This window comes from Aquarana catesbeiana, linkage group LG02, assembly GCF_042186555.1.
Source record: "Aquarana catesbeiana isolate 2022-GZ linkage group LG02, ASM4218655v1, whole genome shotgun sequence".
Taxonomy (NCBI): Eukaryota; Metazoa; Chordata; class Amphibia; order Anura; family Ranidae; genus Aquarana; species Aquarana catesbeiana.
In genome coordinates, this window is record NC_133325.1 from 247127858 (window position 1) to 247142556 (window position 14699).

The 14699-nt window shown below is 38.6% G+C and overlaps 1 long non-coding RNA gene across 1 annotated transcript in view; it reads left to right on the forward strand.

The window, feature by feature from the left end:
• Positions 1-5497: 5497 nt before the first annotated feature.
• LOC141129866 (uncharacterized) overlaps positions 5498-14699 on the forward strand; it is a 73119-nt gene continuing 63917 nt past the window's right edge. Inside the window, exons 1-2 of the long non-coding RNA XR_012241889.1 lie at positions 5498-5644; positions 10780-10831. This is a non-coding gene — a long non-coding RNA (uncharacterized lncRNA). The remainder of the gene's footprint in view (positions 5645-10779; positions 10832-14699) is intronic.

The following is a 14699-nucleotide window of genomic DNA, read 5'->3' on the forward strand; positions in this document are numbered from 1 at the left end:
TTAAAGTTAAAATGCAGTGCTCCCTCAAAACAAATCAATTAATACTTACCTGTCCTGCTGCCTGTGACACAAAACCCTTCTGGATCGAAAACAACCTTTCACCAAAGTATTCTGCATTCAACCTGTAGTGCTACCCCAAAAGGAGCTGCTGGAAATTGCCCAGTAGATTGCCAGGCACACATTCACAGTCTCTCTTCCTCAAAAAACAGTCTGGGGGTGTTCTTTTTGTTGTTTTTATTTTTGGAGTAACTGGGATAGGGTTAAGGGAATTAGTGGGATACTCCAAAAAGAGTGTACAGGTCGAGCACAGTAAACTTCTTTCTGAAAAGCTGAAGCAGAAGTCCTTGCAATATCAAATTGTGGACTTGACATGTAGTAGAAGCAGTTAAAAGCAGGATTTTTTCTTTAGAGCAACCAGAGCAAAGTCCCTCCACAAAGAACTAGATAGACTTAACTCTTCAGTACACCATCTGATGCCCCCTTTGGTCAAACACACAACAATTACAGCCACACTGATTACAGCAAGATAAGCTAAATGTACCTAGCAATAGAAACACAGCTCCACTGTACACTGTGGTGGGGATTTACTAAAACTGGACAGTGAACAATCTGGTGCAGCTCTGCATAGAAACCTATCAGCTTCCAGTTTTTTTTTTTCCAAAACCTAGTTGAACAAGCTGAAGTTAGAAGCTGATTGGTTGCCATGCACAACTGCACCAGATTCTGAGTACTCCAGTTTTAGTAAATGTCCCCAGTGAGCCAGCACTAAATTTATCTAATCCTAGCACCTATCTAGGAGGGTGCTACAAACTCTTCTGGGAATTTCAGATGTTTGTATCCCCAGCTATTTGCTGTGGTTTCCTCTGCTGGCTCCTGTGTCCTGTAATGAAATAGGGGTCGAGGAAACTACCATGCACTGTGGGGGTCAGGAATTCAACCTACACAGAAATGTGCAAAAAACATAAGGCCTTGTAATAAGCTTTGTTCTTCAACACAGAAGAGTAAGATGGCATGAGTGGCAGAACAGGTAATTATTAATTACTTCCTTTTCAGTGAGAACTTGGGTTTAAGCTGTTTACCATTAGGGATGAGCACCCCCGTTCGGTTTGCACTAGAACATGCAAACAGACAAAAAATTTGTGAACATGCGAACACTGTTAAAGTCTATGGGACACGAACATAAAAAATCTAAAGTGGTTATTTTAAAGGCTTATCTGCAAGTTATTGGCATAAAAAGTGTTTGGGGACCCGGGTACTGCCCCAGGGGATATGTATCAATGCAAAAAAAAGTTTTTAAAATGGACGTTTTTTCAGGAGCAGTGATTTTAATAATGTTTAAAGTGAAACAATAAAAATGAAATATTCCTTTAAACATTGTGCCTGGGGGTCCTCTTAGTCTGCCTGTAAAGTAGGGCATATTTCCGATGTTTATTACAGTAGCGCAGCAAAATTACATTTCTAAAGGAAAAAATGTCATTTAAAATTGCTTGTGGCTGTAATTTATTGTTGGCTCCCGGCAATATAGATTAAAAAAATTGAAAAAAATGGTGTGCGGTTTCCCCCCCAGTCCATACCAGGCCCCTTAGGTTTGGTATGGATATTAAGGGGAATTTTGATGCGGGGTTCCCCTTAAAATCCATACCAGTCCTGAAGGGCATACGTTCAACTTGAACATTGAGCTCATCCCTATTTTTTATGCTAATAGAAATGCACAGAATATTGGAGTTGATTGGGGTTGATTTTCTAAACAAATAGAGCCTCTTTGTACCAGTAACAGGAATACCGCTCACCAAAATGAACAAAAAAAAAAAAAAATTGTGCTTAGCACAAAACATGTCAGAATACACATTTTTCCTACTGGTGTTTTTTTTTTATAAAGGAATAATATTATTCTGCATCTTGGTGTGAAGCATTTCTGTTGCTGGTACAGTATGTGAAATATTTGAAATAGAGCTTATGCGTATGCATATGTAAATGCTTTTTAAAATGCAATAGGCCAATGTATGAATTTTTCTTGGGATTGCCATCTCGTAATTCCTTACACAACAAAACACAGGCCAGAATAGGGAGGAGCCAATCAGGTGTGCTACAAAAATGTGCCAACAAGAATTATGTTGACAGGAGGAGAGCACAGAGTAATGACATCATCAGTGTGTTGCTGCTCCTTTACTTACCAGATACAGGCTATGGCACTTGGGTGATTAGACTATATTGCTTAACTACAGTAGAAAAATGCCAGATTACCACAGGACTGAACTGGATGGGGAGAAATGCAGATAAAATATCTTGCATGTAGGTATTTGAACAGAAATTTTAGTTGTGTGCCTAGAATTTAGAGTAGCACACCCCTAAGGAGCCACAAGTAGAAAGAGATCCCCCACCCTACACAGCCAGTCACAACCAGGCACACCGCATCTTCACAAGCACACTGCAGTCAGAAAACAGTCCAGTGCTGTGTTTTATTTATTTTTTTGAGGGGAATAAACTTGGATGGGATAAGGGAATTATGGGATGTCCACTTGACTTGCCAAACTTCTTCAGGGACACTTACAGTAACTATACACAGTCCCTATGTACAATCTCTATACATACTCCTCTTCTGCCTCCTGCACAAAATTTGCTTGTAGAACAAATCACAGATCCAGCTGGCACACTGTTAAATTGGATATGACAGGACACTCTGTCAGATCTAGAAATTGCCCATTACAGGCAGGGACAGTGGGTCCCTTTTTGGTGTGTAGAAAAGTCCCAGTGTCCAGCTATTTTTCTGTGGCTACTGATTCCAGCACCACCTCTTTAGGCACTGCCAGCTACCTGGCTGCAGCTGCCCCTTTCACTATCCCTCCTGGCTAATCTTCCCACAGTCATCCCAGACTGTCAAACTCACCAGCCACCCAGCTGTCTTCTCCCAGGAGATCTCTCGGATGTGCTCACTGGCTCCTTATGTCCTCACACCTGCTCCTTGCATCCAGGAATGATTCCTTTGTGTGTTGTAGAGGGTCCTTCCAGCACCAAAGCTCCCAGACCCGTGGTCATGCCCTCAGATTAGGGGGCTACTCTCAAGGGTATTCGACAGCCTCCTAGCACTCCATCTCTAGCTTCCACCTGAACTGTCCTGCCCTGCTGGGCTGACCCTGAGTATATATGAGATGGCCAACCCAATACTCCAGGCAGCTCCTCCTAATCTCCCTCCCATTCTTCTGGAAGTTTCTCACCAGTTCTTCACCTGCTGAGTTATACCAGCCTTCCTGGACCACTCACCCTGACCCAGATTCAAACACAGGCTTGGCTGCCAGCCAAGCCAAACATTTTACCTACACTAACAAAAAAACTTAACACTACCTACTCTAGCACGCTAGAGAGTGCTACTTTAGATACAGACTATGTTTACTTTGAATACCCAAAAATTTTCAAGGGAATTAGAAAAAAAATTGATTGCTTGCTTACACTTGATTGGACGATTGAAGTAAACACAGGTTCACATTATTCACCACTTATGCTAACATTATGTTTGCAAAGAGAACCTACACTTAAGAATGAGAGCATTTACTTTGCTAAGTGAACAGTCTTTGCTCTTTTAGTAAATCAACCCCTATGAGTGCTGGTTTGCCTTAGCCTCAGGAGACTCTGTTCCATACTGCTGGTGGATGTGCTAGTTTTTATGAGGAAAACATGTTGGCCTCTTATATTCTATTACTTTGGAAGCAATTTCCTTCACATTTTAATGTCTCACTAGAGAATTATTTCCTACTTTGCAGCCAAACAGCTGTTTTTTTTCTGGAATATATATAGCACTTACAAAATGTTGTTTTGCCTATTTATTATTTTAATCATTATCAGATGTTTGTTTCAATATAGTTTCCTTTACTAATTTTCTCCCGTTTCATATATTTTCTTTATTTTTGGAAATGCTTAATTGAATGGCATAAACTTGCAGTGTTGGTTACACTTTCAGCCTCATGATGTCTGTCTTTCCCAGCAATCTTTCAGCCTCCAGAAGCTTGAAGTTAAAGATAAACAATTAACTGAGTGTGTTATGTGATTGCATTCATTTTTATTTTTTGTAATAATGTTAAATGGTCAGAAATAGTGTACAATGATGTACAAGCAATATTTAACAACCATTTGTATTTGTTTTATCTGTCTAATTTTTACTTAGATTGGAGGGTCATAGAACACAGAATATATTAATTATATTATATAATTATATTAAGGACCATGGTAATTTAAAGTCTGACCCTTCTGTAGAGAATTGATCTTATATCTCTACTTCCCTGTAAACTCAGCAGGTGCATTTTTAGGAAATGTTTTTGCTTACCTGGTAAAATGAAGAAGCTATTGGCTCTTTAGCTTTGTCACAAACACATGTAGCCTCCCTGACGGTAATCCCGAGTGTGGCTCGGGGTTAAATTTCAGTCTCATTAGCGGTAACCTCGAGCCACACTCGGGATTACATTGCAGGATCCTGGTGCGGCGTTACTTACCTTGTCCCCAGGATCCTGCGATGTCCCCCGCTGTGTCTGCGGGCTCTATCTCCTCTGAAGCCTCTCCGTGCCAGGCTCCATTCCCTGCGAGCTGCGCAATACACGGGGCGGAGCCTGGCAGTAAATTCAAAAAAATTTAAAAATCATAACACATACAGTACTGTAATCTTACAGATTACAGTACTGTATGAAATTATTTCACATCCCTTTTGTCCCCAGTGCTTTGGCCCATGCCCTGCATGCAGTTTTATATGATATATACTGTTCTTTCCGCCTGGAAACTGGAGATTGTCCATAGCAACCAAAAAGTGTCCCTTTATGTCAAAAGTGGCTTTAGATCAGCTAGAAAACAGCGATAGTAAATTAGAACACTCGCAGAATTGAGCGATAGTGAATCGTGGGGAAATGTATTTTATTATTATTATATTATTATTTTTTTTAATTATTTATATTTATTTATTATATTATAATTTATGTTTTTGTGTTTCAAACTTCATCATACCCGGTATATCTACTAGACTCTTGTTTGGACAGATTTAAGTGTGTTATTGTTAAGAATTACAGGCCTACAATATAAAACGCCAAATTTCCATGCAAAATAATTGTACCGCTTTCAGCACCTAAAATCCAAAATAATCATACCGCCAGGGAGGTTAAATGTCAACCTTCTAGGTATTAAATGCAATTTTCCACCTAGTAAGAGTTTTAGGGGAAAAAATAGGTGAAATACTGAACATTTTTTGTCTACAGGGTTGTTGGCTAATTCACACAAACTCTGGACCACTTCACACATTTACATTGCTGGTCCAGAACAGATGTAACAGATGAAAAGTTAAAATGATCCTAAAATCCAATTCAAGTTACAAAATGAGATATGCTCTGCCTTTCCTGTTAGGGCAGCTGTGCAAGTTGTTTACTTTTTAATGTGCACCCCAAAGGGCACGAGAGTGTAATTAATATTGTAACAGATCTGCTTAGACAAGCCCCCTCCCTTTTCTGCAATATCATTTTCGTGAGGAAATTTTTGCTGCAGGATGCAGCTCCTTAGCTCAGCCAGCACTGCAGCGTGGGAGCTGGAAGCAGCATTTTCTCTAAGAGAAAAAGGCATTTCGTAGCAAAAATCATACCATGGTGATAAAGGACTGTAAAGAGATACAAAGGTATAAGAGCTTGTTTACATCTCTCTGGCATGCATTGTTGTGCATATAATTGTGCATGTGTCCTGCAAAGCCTTCAGTGCTAGCATTTTTCTTTTTTTTCTTGTTTAACTTTCACATTTTGTATTTATTTCTATACAAAGTATTTAGGGGACAATGATTTTCTCTATATTCTTGATTTGCGCTTATGTTTATCAATGCAGCTCAATGCGCCTGGTTTGAACAAGTCCTATGACTTAATTTGACTTTGATATTTCCCAATATGCCACTCTACATATTATGGATATATATAGAGACAAATGTGCAAAAAACACTTCTCTTTCTATTTTTAACCCTTTCCTGTCACCACCTCCCGGTCCTTTAGGTGGATCAAAATGTTGGGAGGCGGAGGTGGGCATTTCGATCATGTAACAGTTGAAATTGGCAAAAAGAAAAAGAGAATTGGGACTTTAAATGAAGCACACAGCAGCACAACGCAGGTCAAGTGACCAAAATTAATTTATTTGGTATAATCCATGGCATGTAAAAAACATTTTGGGCATCCAACCGCTAAAATGCTGTGGGCATCAAGCCACTATATAATAAACCATGGATTGAATATACAAAAAATACACATAAATTACAAATAAGTCATGATCCATTGTCACACAGAGGGCAAAGATAACAATCAATATGCATGTGTACATTTGTTACTGTAATTAGACCCAAAAAGAGCCATGACAATTAGGACAAATAATTAAAATAATAAAAGAGATTTAATGCCATGACAGATACTTATGGAGGTAAGTGGAATCATTGAAATCCTGGCATTCCATGATAAGGGAAGATTGGTAATAATCAAAGCTCTACGCGTTTCACGGTATAGCAACCACTCATCAGGAGCATACATCATGGAATGATTCTAAAAAATATTTTTATTAAAAAAAATATATATATATTTTCAGTAAATAAGCAGGAAATAAAAAAAAAAGGTTTTGTATACAAATATTTTACTTGTATAGAAGGTTGTGCGTCCAAACTCATGTTGGCATCAGCGATCCAGTGAAACAGCATCCAGAATTGCAGAGAGCTGCAAAGCTGCCCGACGCCAGGGTGATCTGCTGGAATGGGAACAATGGCCATAGGCAAAACCATTGCTGGTGGGTGCAAGGAGTGTAGGATGCGGACCTCTATGTGGGAAACCTATATGAAACAAATCATAGTGATATGTGTTGATGTGTAAGTGTGAGAAAATGTGAAAAGAGTGATGTGGTGACAACGTGGAAATAAGGAGAGAGAGTGGGATAGGAAGGAGTGGAGAAAAAAAAACAAGGAGAAAAATGAGGCCAAGAAAGAACATGAACAATAAGGACTGATAAAAAGAAAAATAAAGGAAAAAGGAATGATACCTGTTGTGCACAGAGTGGACAATTCCATGCATGTGATGCTGAACAGGAAGGAAAGTGAAGTGTGTGAAGACCAACCTTGGAGATGCCTATATAGGTGTTCCATCATGGCCCAGTCAAGTCAACAGACAACACCTGAGAGTGGAGCACTTTCACCTGGGCGGCTCAGCCATCAGGCGATTAGCGCCAATCCATCTCCCCAGTGTGTCCACTGAACAGCGATACACTGCCGGAAACATAGCGCCACAAGGACGTCCTGTGACTGGCGGATGTGAAGTAGAGAGGGAAGGACCATGCATCCATCCCCTCCTCGACACCCAAGGCTGGGGAGAGGGGTAGGAGACCCACATGAAACACCGCAGCTAACGGAGGTGAGCAAATGCAGACAGATCAGCAATATAAAAAACACTGTTCAGGGATCGCTGATGCAGACTCAGCAGGACACATCAACCAAATAGTATAGAGGGTTGATTGTAGGACCACTGATACCAATGGCCTACATAATTATAGGAAGTAATTGTGTGACTGCATGCTGTGTGCTTCCATCCCGGGTTGTGTATACAAAAAAGGAAAATTTTGGGACTTTAAATGAGGCTAGCACCAAAGGAATGCTCGCCTCCATCCCGGTCATTGGTTAAAAAGAAAAAGAGAAGTGGGACTTTAAATGAAGCACACAGCAGCACAACGCAGGTCAAGTGACCAAAATTCATTTATTTGGTATGATCCATGGTATGTAAAAAACATTTTGGGCATCCAACCTCTAAAATGCTGTGGGCATCAAGCCTCTATATAATAAACCATGTATTGATTATACATAAAATACACATAAATTACACAATAAGTCATGATCCATTGTCACACAAAGAGCAAAGATAACAATCAATATGCATGTGTACATTTGTTACTGTGATTAGACCCAAAAAGAGCCATGAAAATTAGGACAAATAATTAAAAAAATAAAAGACATTTAATGCCATGACAGATACTTATGGAGGTAAGTGGAATCATTGAAATCTTGGTATTCCATGATATGGGAAGATTGGTAATAATCAAAGCTCTACGCATTTCACGGTATAGCAACCACTCATCTGGAGCATACGTCATGGAATGATTCTAAAAAATATTTTTATTAAAAAAAAAAAAATATATATATTTTCAGTAAATAAGCCGGAAATTAAAAAAAAGGTTTTTTGTACAAATATTTTACTTGTATAGAATGAATTAAAGGTTGTGCGTCCAAATTCACGTCTGCATCAGCGATCCAGTGAAATAGCATCCAGAATCGCAGAGAGCTGCAATGCAAAGCCACCCGACGCCAGGGTGATCTGCGGGAATAGGAACAACGGCCATAGTCAAAACCATTGCTGGTGGGTGCAAGGAGTGTAGGATGTGGGAAACCTATATGAAACAAATCATCATTTTTTTAAAATAAAAATATTTTTTAGAATCATTCCATGACGTATGCTCCCGATGAGCGGTTGCTATACCGCAAAACACGTAGAGCTTTGATTATTACCAATCTTCCCATATCATGGAATACCAAGATTTCAATGATTCCACTTACCTCCATAAGTATCTGTCATGGCATTAAATCTCTTTTATTATTTTAATTATTTGTCCTAATTGTCATGGCTCTTTTTGGGTCTAATCACAGTAACAAATGTACACATGCATATTGATTGTTATCTTTGCTCTCTGTGTGACAATGGATCATGACTTATTGTGTAATTTATGTGTATTTTATGTATAATCAATCCATGGTTTATTATATAGAGGCTTGATGCCCACAGCATTTTAGAGGTTGGATGCCCAAAATGTTTTTTACATACCATGGATTATACCAAATAAATGAATTTTGGTCACTTGACCTGCTTTGTGCTGCTGTGTGCTTCACCTCTCTTTTTCTTTTTAACCAATGGCTGGGATGGAGGCGAGCATCCCTTTGGTGCTAGCCTCATTTAAAGTCCCAAAATTTTCCTTTTTGTATAGTTGAAATTGGCAGTCACAGTGGTTAAATGATTGGAAAGCTCCTGATCACAAGTATGCATTAGGAGCTTTCTGGTACTTGTTCATTACTGTGCTAGGGCTGCATATATGCTGCTGCTCGGCATTAAAGCTCACCTGCCAAGAGACTGCATATATGCGTCAAGTCAACAGGAAGTGGTTAATTAATATATATTTTCCTGAATACTGTAATTGCATCTGACTATTACAGTATTAAACAGATGCACACTGCCACATGCACTGCCATCTGCAGGTTTGAGCTTTATTTTGTCAGTTAAGCTTTCAGCCTGCATGTGCTTATTATGCTGTAGTTAACTACTCTTTGTTTTGAGATATTCAACGGCATCTGTGAGTGAAAGCTGGGATTATGGTACCTTTACTGAAAATAATGCTGGTTTCCAACAATACTGGCTTTAGCCTTCTGGCTTCTGGCACATCTTGCTGTGCTCTAAAGAAAAACATTGCTAGGAAGCAAATTCAGCTAAGTGCAGAGCAGGTGTCATTCAGTACCCTCAAGTGGTGACACAGCTTGTTTCATGCTGTTGGAAGCTGTATTGTTGTTTAAAAGGCTGCACTGACAATTGCAAATGTATTAATTTAGTAAAAGTGTTGTACTTTGAAGGGTAGTTTGTATCATTTTCAATGCAACCTCTGATGTATTATATGTGTATTGGGGATATATCATAGAATGTTTAAACCGATAATAATATTTATGACAATATTAGTCATCATTAGCATCTATTAAAAAATATTGACAACTCAATTTGTTTCGCATTTTTGAAATCTGGAAAGCAATTTTCATTAAAATGTGTATGATGACTATGCTGCAGGGTGTCTACTTTAACTTTTATTATTTTCCATGGATTTTTTTACAGATGGATTCAATTTAATTGGGCCTGTACATCTCTTTTGGATTTTAAGTTGAACTTTGCTCATGTATTGTGCACACATGTTCTTTACTTATGACAAAAAAAGCCATGGGGATATGGCTGGAATATGCATTTATTCTTCAACACTTTCTAAATTCTAATAATGAACCCATCTGGAATAGCAACCCCTTGATATGTCAGCACAATGCAGCACTGAATTGTTCCTATGCTATTGGCAGTGCTATTGACCTCAAATAACTTATTGAACAGCTGTGGAAGGTTATAAAATTTATTATGCAATCCATCTTTTGTGCTGCACTTTTAGAAACTTTTCACAGGATGAGCTTATTATTTAAAAAAAAAAAATTTTTAACAGACTAGTCCAGATGTACCAGAAACTCAGATTTAGAGTGTATTTGTATTTAGAATTATTCCCTTATGCTCTCCAAGCAAATGTTATAAAATAATACTCCAAATATATACAAACATCCCAACTATTCTGTTGATTTTTTACTAAAAAGAGCAATCAGGTGTACACTGATTTTTTTTATTACATGTATGCAATATTTTGGCAGGCACTTTTCCTGCTTACAAGAAAAAACTTTTCTGTTTCATTTAAAAGTCTGTGTGGTATGTAGCTGTCACTGTATAATAATGTTCAGACATAGTAAGCAATGAGGGCACTTATTTCCTTCCACTCAATACTCACATCAGGTTTCTATGGCATACACAGTGGCAGGGGAGCTTCTAGCAGGTGGTCAGCTGATCTCTACAAACAAATACTGTATGAGTTTGATTCAGTTTACAGTGGGTGCTAGCAAATTGTAGTCAAAATCAGTTTTCAACAGTTGAATAAAGAACATATTAATTTATTTTCTAGTTGGATTCAGGGACCACGATGACCACTGGGGCCAAGTTCTATGTTATCGGAGGTAAGCTTGAAATATAGAGTAAAATGTAAGTTTTTTGTAGGATTTTTTTCCCTCATGCCATTACTAAATAAAGGTTTATAAGCCCCAAAAGATAAGAAAGTAGCATTGGCAGAGGCACCCAAATGTGAAGGAGAATCTGATTATTTATTGAATCAATATTTATTGCTTACAGAATAGTATAAAACACCAACAACACATTTTGTGGCACTACACTGGCCACTTCCTCAGGATGGTGCATAAAAAACGGATAAACAGAAAAATATATGTAGGTAAAAAGAAGTATGTAAATTATATATATATATATATATATATATATATATATATATATATATATATACATATATATATATATATTACAGTGGGGACGGAAAGTATTCAGACCCCTTAAATTTTTCACTCTTTTTTATATTGCAGCCATTTGCTAAAATCATTTAAGTTCATTTTTTTCCTCATTAATGTACACACAGCACCCCATATTGACAGAAAAACACGGAATTGTTGACATTTTTGCAAATTTATAAAAAAAAAAAAACCTGAAATATCACATGATCCTAAGTATTCAGACCCTTTGCTGTGACACTCATATAGTTAACTCAGGTGCTGTCCATTTCTTCTGATCATCCTTGAGATGGTTCTACATGTTCATTTGAGTCCAGCTGTGTTTGATTATACTGATTGGACTTGATTAGGAAAGCCACACGCCTGTCTATATAAGACCTTACAGCTCACAGTGCATGTCAGAGCAAATGAGAATCATGAGGTCAAAGAAACTGCCTGAAGAGCTCGGAGACAGAGTTGTGGCAAGGCACAGATCTGGCCAAGGTTACAAAAACATTTCTGCTGCACTTAAGGTTCCGGAGAGCACATTGGCCTCCATAATCCTTAAATGGAAGACGTTTGGGACGACCAGAACCCTTCCTAGAGCTGGCCATCTGGCCAAACTGAGCTATCAGGGGAGAAGAGCCTTGGTGAGAGAGGTAAAGAAGAACCCAAAGATCACTGCGGCTGAGCTCCAGAGATGCAGTTGGGAGATGGGAGAAAGTTGTAGAAAGTCAACCATCACTTCAGCCCTCCACCAGCTGGGGCTTTATGGCAGAGTGGCCCGACAGAAGCCTCTCCTCAGTGCAAGACACATGAAAGCCTGCATGGAGTTTGCTAAAATACACCTGAAGGACTCCAAGATGGTGAGAAATAAGATTCTTTGGCCTTAATTCTAAGTGGTATGTGTTGAGAAAACCAGGCACTGCTCATCACCTGTCCAATACAGTCCCAAAAGTGAAGCATGGTGGTGGCAGCATCATGCTGTGGGGGTGTTTTGCAGCTGCAGGGACAGGACGACTGGTTGCAATCGAGGGAAAGATGAATGCAGCCAAGTACAGGGATATCCTGGACGAAAACCTTCTCCAGAGTGCTCAGGACCTCAGACTGGGCTGAAGGTTTACCTTCCAACAAGACAATGACCCTAAGCACACAGCTAAAATAGCAAAGGAGTGGCTTCACAACAACTCCGTGACTGTTCTTGAATGGCCCAGCTAGAGCCCTGACTTAAACCCAATTGAGCATCTCTGGAGAGACCTAAAAATGGCTGTCCACCAAGGTTTACCATCCAACCTGACAGAACTGGAGAGGATCTGCAAGGAGGAATGGCAGAGGATCCCCAAATCCAGGTGTGAAAAACTTGTTGCATCTTTCTAAAAAAGACTCATGGCTGTATTAGATCAAAAGGGTGCTTCTACTAAATACTGAGCAAAGGGTCTGAATACTTAGGACCATGTGATATTTCAGTTTTTCTTTTTTAATAAATCTGCAAAAATGTCAACAATTCTGTGTTTTTCTGTCAATAGGGGGCGCTGTGTGTACATTAATGAGGAAAAAATTGAACTTAAATGATTTTAGCAAATGGCTGCAATATAACAAAGAGTGAAAAAATTTAAGGGGGTCTGAATGCTTTCTGTCCCCACTGTATATATACACACATAGTATCTCACAAAAGTGAGTACACCCCTCACATTTTTGTCAAGGAAGCCTCTTCTAAAGATGATGCACAAGAAAGCCTGCAAACAGTTTGCTGAGGACAAGCAGGCTAAGGAAATGGATTACTGGAACCATGTCCTGTGGTCTGATGAGACCAAGATAAACTTATTTGGTTCAGATAGTCTCAAGAGTGTGTGGCGGCAACCAGGTGAGGAGTACAAAGACAAGTGTGTCTTGCTTACAGTCAAGCATAGTGGTGGAAGTGTCATGGTCTGGGGCTGCATGAGTGCTGCCGGGACTAGGGAGCTATAGTTCATTGAGGGAAACATGAATGCCATTATGTGCTGTGACATACTGAAGCAGAGCATGACCCCAAACACACCTCCAAGATGACCACTGCATTGCTAAAGAAGCTGATTGTAAAGGTGATGGACTGGCCAAGCATGTCTCCAGACCTAAGCCCTATTGAGCATCTATGGGGTATCCTCAAATGGCAGGTGGAGGAGTGCAAGGTCTCTAACTTCCACCAGCTCTGTGATGTCATCATGGAGGAGTGGAAGAGGACTCCAGTGGCAACCTGTGAAGCTCTGGTGAACTCCATGCCCAAGAGGGTTAAGGCAGTACTAGAAAAAAATGGTGGCCACACAAAATATTGACACTTTGGGCCCAATTTGGACATTTTCACTTAGGGGTGTACTCATTTTTTTTGCGGCGGTTTAGACATTAATGGCTGTGATTTGAGTTATTTTGGGGGGACAGCAAATGTACACTGCTATACAAGCTGTACTACTTTACAGTGTAATTTCTCCAGTGTTGTCACATGAAAAGATATAATACAATATTTGGGGGGGCGACTCACTTTTATGAAATACTGTATATATATATATATATATATAGTATATCAAACCTATGTGTGTGTTTGCATATATGCTTGTAATGCTTATCAAATTCAAGTGATCAAACAATCAATAATACTCCATAAGTTTACATGTAATCAGAAGAACATTCTGACAAACTATGTTCAATATGTAAATAAACAGGTAATATAATAATAATAATATACACTTTATAAGTAACTCTCTAAACTTCCATGAATTATAAAAATGTGACCACAAAAAACAAGCTTTATAATTTATTTATTTCAGGTACTTATATAGCGCCGTCAATTTATGCAGCGCTTTACATATACATTGTACATTCACATCAGTCCCTACCCTCAAGGAGCTTACAATGTAAGGTCCCTAACTCACATTCATACATACTAGGGACAATTTAGACAGGATCCAATTAACCTACCAGCATGTTTTTGGAGTATGGGAGGAAACCGGAGTACCCGGAGGAAACCCACGCAAGCACAGGGAGAACATGCAAACTCCAGGCAGTCGAACCAGTGACCCTTCTTACTGCTAGGCGAGAGTGCTACCCACTACACCACTGTGCCACCTGTCAACATAAATACGCAAAACATATACTATATTATATAAACATATACTGTATTACATTATACAGAGATGATAAAAAAGTAATAGATATCATTAAAACTATACAAGAACTATAAAATAATAAAAAAAAGTTTTTATAATATCTATTACTTTTTTATCATCTCCATATAATGGAAAAAATGTTTATATAATGGAGTATGTTTTGCTTTATACGTATTTATGTTGACATTTTACATTATAAAGCTTGTTTTTTATAAATGATCACGTTTTTTTATAATTCATGTGGAACTTTATAGAGTTACTTATATAGTGTATATTATTATTATTATTATTATTATTATTGTTATTCTTCCTATTATTATATTACCTTTTCATTTACACACTGAACATAGTTTATCAGACTGTTCTTCTGACTATTTTGTGAAAATATTATTGATGTTTGATTACTTGAA